Source organism: Callospermophilus lateralis, chromosome 12 (assembly GCF_048772815.1).
Source record: "Callospermophilus lateralis isolate mCalLat2 chromosome 12, mCalLat2.hap1, whole genome shotgun sequence".
Taxonomy (NCBI): Eukaryota; Metazoa; Chordata; class Mammalia; order Rodentia; family Sciuridae; genus Callospermophilus; species Callospermophilus lateralis.
The window spans coordinates 57216265-57222264 of NC_135316.1; positions in this window are offsets into that span (position 1 = coordinate 57216265).

Here is a 6000-nt window from a genome sequence, read left to right on the forward strand (position 1 = left end):
CCTGCAAATGCCATAAATTTATTCTCTCTTAGCATTAAGAGTAATATTAAGAGTAATAGTCCATTGTCATTGTGTATATATATCACAGTTTCTTTATGCATTTATCTATTGAAAGGCATCTAGGTTGGTTCCCCAGTTTAACTATGATGAATTGAGTTGCTATGAACATTGATGTGGCTCTGATACTATAGGATGCTGATTTTAAGTCCTTTGGGTATAGCAAGGAATGGGATAGCTGGGCCAAATAGTTGTTCCATTCCATGTTTTTTAAGGAATGTCCATACTGCTTTCCAGATTGGTTGCACCAATCTGCAGTCCCACCAGCAATGTATGAGTGTGCATTCTCCCCCACATCCTTGTCAGCACTTATTGTTGTCTATGTTGTTGATAACTGCTATTCTGACTGGAGTGAGATGAAATCTAACAGTAGTTTTGATTTGCATTTCTCTAATTATTAGAGATGTTGAACATTTTTTCATATATTTGTTGATTGAATCTTTTGGAACCAGCTCCTACTATGATTACTACAAATGGAAAACAAAGCTCAACATCTATCTGCTTATATAACCTTAGAAGGCTATGCTACTTTCCAGTCCCAGTTTCCTTATCTGTGAAATACACAGTAAGATACACATGAATATATTTATGATGCAAGTTCTTAAGTCACTTTTTTCATTTTTATGCTTGCTTTGAGTATTATTACCTCTCCTCTGCTTGTAATATACAATCTCTTCTTTACTTTCCAAATTTAATTAATCTAATATCTTCTAATTATTCCTACAAGTTACTGGTCAGACTATTGTTTCTTGGGAAGAAACTGATTTCTTTCCTTTTGTGTCACAAATGTGGCTTCTCTTAATAGGTAGTTTCATATAAATATTTGTGCTAAAATATTTACAATTCTGTATTAAATGGTCAGTTTCTTTCTCTCTCTCTCCCTCCGTCTTTCTCTCTTTCTCCCTCCTTCCCACCCTCCCTCCCTCTCTCTCTCTCTGTCTCTTATGTTGGATAAGAAACTATTGAGATTAGAGATTGAATTTTGAATTATTTGTGCCTAATATTGTGATTCCCACAAGTTTCGTTCAGTTATTGGAAGTCTACAGTGTTTAAAGAACATGAACAGTTGTTTGTAACTAGAGAATATAAATATACATAGCATATCCAAAATACAATAATTTATATAATGTACTAGAAGGTACAAATTATAATGAAATTTTTTAAAAGCAGAGGAAGTTCAAGGGAAATATAAGTGTGGGAATAGTGCCCTTTTAATGGGTCGTTATGGCATGCCTCCTTTTAAAAGTATTTAAACAAGGAGAATATGGACTTGAGGAAGCAGCCACATGGTTATGGGAAAAATATATTTCAGAATCTAAATCCTGTCTACATACATGAATATACCACCGTGAATCTCACCATTATGTGCATCTACAAAAATGGGTTCCTAACTAGAAAAGGATAAATACAAATAGAAACAAAGTGGAAAAACCCTAAGGATTTAAATCCTTAGAGTGTTTGAAGCACAATAAAGAGACTAATGTAGTAAAACAGATGTCTAAAAAGAGTAATAAGAAAGATTAGGCATGTAGTAGGTAAGAGTCAGCGTATGTTGAGTTTTATAAGGTTTTGCAATAACTTTTGACTTTTGACTGGGTAAACTGGGAATCAATGAAGAAATATAAAGAGAAAGGAGAATGATCTATATTTAAAGGAATTCTCCCATCTTCTATGTTGAAAAAGTTGGAAATGTCATATGCATTAGTGGTGAAATAATTTAAAGGCAAAACTTTTAATCCATATAAGAGATAATGGAAGATTTAACTGGTTGTTATTGATGGGGATGAGAGGCTAAAGGAGTTTTCTGATTATGAATATATTTTGTATATGGAGTATATGCATGGAGTATGTTAGAAAGAAAAAAAAGAATAGCTTTAACATTTTAGACTGAACATTTTGAATTATAGAGTTGTCATCATTTAAGATGAGGAAAGCTATAGATGGAACATGTTTGGACTGAAAGAACTCAAGTTATTCATTCAAGTAGAGGGAGCAGAAAGCTAGATATGAATCATAGCTATATTTAAGAGAAAATTTGAATTTGGATATATAATAGTGGGAGTCCTTGGTGTGTAGATGGTATTTATAACAAAGACACAAGATTAAAAAAAAAAAGTGAAGAGGTCTGTTGTCGTTTGGATGTGAGGTATTCCCCAGAAGCTCACATGTAAGACAATTAAAGAAGGTTCAGAGGATAAATGATTGGGTTGTGATTAACCCAATCAGTGAATTAAACCCCTAATAGGGATAAACTAAGTGGTAACTAAAGTGGTAGAGTAGGGGTGGAGGAGGGGGAAATTGGGGTTGTAGCTTTGGGGCATATATTTATATATGATATATATTTATATCTGATCATCATATGAGCTGCTTCCCTCTACCACACTCTCTGCCATGAGCCCTGAGGAATGGAGTCTGCTGTCTATAGATTGAGACCTCTGAAACTGTGAGCTCCTAAATAAACTTTTTCTCCTCTACAGTTGTTTGGACAGGTCTTTTTATCATAATGGCAAAATAGCTGACTAAAACATGGTCCAGAACTGAATTCTTGGCATTATAATATAAGGACAAAGAACAGGCAAAAGGAAAAAAGCAGAGAGCAGTTATAGAACACGTGCTCTGCAAGTCAACTAGAAACAAATCAAGGAAATATTCTCTTAAATGAATTGCCTTTTTGACATTCTCAAAAATTCACTCCATGATTACTACACGGATTACATCTGTATGCAAGGTCTTTTTCACGCCAACCCTTGTGTGATTCAATTAAATATATCCTTTATTCATTGTAGGTTTTCTGAGAAAAGCCTCTGTTTGCCTTACATCTACTGAGATCCTATCCCTAATATTTCTATTTATTTTTACATGATTTAAAGAGTAGATACTAAAACAATATTCTTTTTTAATGTTTTTTTTTTAGTTATACATGACAGTAGAATTCACTTTGATATAATTACATAAGCATGGAATTTATCCTGTTCTAGTTAGGATCCCATTTTTGTGGATGAAAATAATGGTGGTATTCAATGTGGTATATTATTGTATATACATAGGATTTAGATTCATTGCATTACCTTCCTTTGTCCTAACCCCACTCCCTTTCATTCATTCCCCTTTGTCTAATCCATTAAACTTCTATTCTGCTCTCACCCCACTGTGGGTTAGCTTTCTCATATCAGTGAAAACCTTCTATCTATGTTGTTTGAGGATTGTTTCAGTTAGCTTGATAGCCTCCAGATCCATCCATTTACTGGAAGATGTAATAAAGTCATTCTTCTTCTTGGCTGAGTAATATTCCATTGTGTGCATATGGGACATATTGTTTATCCATTCACCTGTTGAAGGGCACTGAGATTGGCTTCATAGCTTAGCTATTGTGAATTGTGCTGCTCTAATTCTTTGCAATTTCTCTGAATATGCTGACTTATTTTTGAGGAGAAATAAATTTCCAATGCACACATCAGAGAATTTCAGGAGGCCTTAAAAATGTGAAAAAGTGGATGTTGTAATCCCACAAAATAGAATAATGAAATCATTGCTGAAAATAGGGTAGATTATGAGGTAGATTATGAATTCTATAACTATTAACTTTTGAATACTTAGGACATATCACTCCATGTTTTTGTTTTATCAAGTCTGAGAATAGTTGTTACTAATAGATTATAGAAAATTCTTTCAAAAGATTGACTGAAATTCTTGAATTGTAATGATCAAAAATTGAGGAAAAACTGACTTATTTTTACATTAATATTTTAAAAGCAGATTTTAGATTTTTTTTTCTACTCAAACTAAATTAGAAGGGATTTTATTTACCAATTCTACAAAATAAGTTTTTAAGGAATGTTAAATGTGGGTCACTCTGTGGGAAGAAACAGGGACTTCATCTTTTGTATATTTAAAATTTCCTACTTAGTTAAGTAAGAAGTAACAGGTCTATTAATGGTATTAGTGGTAAGTTCAGATGGGGAATTGAGCATGTTTTATTATAATTAGATATAAACTGGTTCTGAGAATAATGAAATTTAAGTTGTTATTAACTTGAAATTCCCCAAGGCATAACAACACAAAATAGGATATCTAGAGGGGGCATTAGAATACCCTGTAATTAGTCTAATAAGCTGTGAGGTAATAAGACTTATAGTGGCATATTTATGAACAAATGGATAGTTGCTGAAATTAAAATGACATCCTTTTATATGTTTGTGGTAATACTGAAACTAATATATTCTCTTGTTTCTTAAGGAAGTTTAAATTACTAAAGGGAATTTTCAAAAGTAAAATATACCTTTTGTTAGTTGGAATTCAAAATTGAACAAAAAAATATCACCTTCAAATCCAGAGTGCTAAGATTAAGCCTAATTGGCAGAGAGCAAATAGAAGTTAATATACTGAAAAGAAATATTAAAGTTAGAGTTATATATGAAAGCACCATTATCCTTCAAAAGCCTACTTACATTAGATTTATATAATAAAATACTCTGATATCTGTAACATTTAAAATAGAATGGATTCTAAGGTACAAGTTATAAAAGATCTGACCATCAAATGGCAATTAGACATAAATAGCAAAATCTGAAGAATAATCCAATTCACTTTCTAGGAAAAAGTAGGTTAGATTAAATTGAAGGTGATTTCTATCACTTTACTAATAGTTTGGCTTATGTTAAGAAAAAAAGTTTAGTGCTGTAGTAGAATGGAGATTCTTAATGTAAAATGTGCCCTAATTAGTAATCTAACATTTCTTATCCCTAATATTCTGAATTGTTATAAAGTGTGACTTTGACTTTTTTTTTAATTTGTTGATTGAAGTCAGGGCACATTACCACTGAACTACATTGCAGTTCTCTTTAATTTTTTTTTTATTTTGAGATAAGGTCCTAATGAATTGTTGAGGGTCTTACTAAATTTCTGAGACTGTCTTCCAGGGTGTAATTTTCCTGCCTCAGTCACCCAAATCACTGGGATTATAAGAATGCACCATTTTCCCAGCTTTTGACCCTAATATTTCATGATTCTCTTTAATGTAATGACCCATTCTTCAAGAAATATCCTATCCTTAAAAAGAAAAAGGAAAGGGAATATCCTTTCTTTATTTGGAGAGAAGGAAAACTTATCATTTTTCCTTCTTAAACTAAGGTAGATGTCAATAAACTGTGACTTACTATCAGATTAGATCCAATATGCCTGATTTTGAATGGTCCAAGAGAAGAATGTTTTCATGCCAGTGTTTTTAAAAAATCAAAAGAGTTATATTAAATGACACATAGAATTTTTATGGAATTAAAATTTAATTTTCTATCAATTAAATTTTATTGGAACACAACCAATAGGTTAAGATTTCCATTTTACAAATCCACATAATCATAATTTAAAATATGTATTGTATCAATAGTCACCACAAAGACGGAAAGCACCAGCCTGAAGTGGCAAGGTCATATATGTGTCAGCAACTACAGTAAACAGTGACATAAGAAGGCAATTTGCCATAATGTTTGCAAAAATGAGTTTAGGCCTAAATTCCTGATAATTGCTAGCTGTAACATCTTATAAAACTTAATCTCTTTGCTCTTTAATTTGTTGATCTATGAAATGAAATTAATAATACATTACTGAAACCATTGTGAAGAGTATTATCTTATCTCTTTGGGTTACTATAGCAAAATATTGTGGACTGGGAAGTTTAGAAATAAGGGAAACATTTCTCACAGTTCTGGAGGCTAGAAAGTCCAAGATCAAAAGTGCCAATGGATTTGGTATCTGGTAAAGCCTAGTTTCTCATGGATGACACCTTCTCAGCATGTTCTCACTGGGTGGAAAAATAAACAATTATCTGGGTTCTCTGTTATAAGGACCCTAATCCAACTGTTAGGACTCAGCCCTCAAGATCTAGACAACTCCCCAAAGGCACATTGGGGTTTAGATTTCCACATACAAATTTGAGGAGAGAAG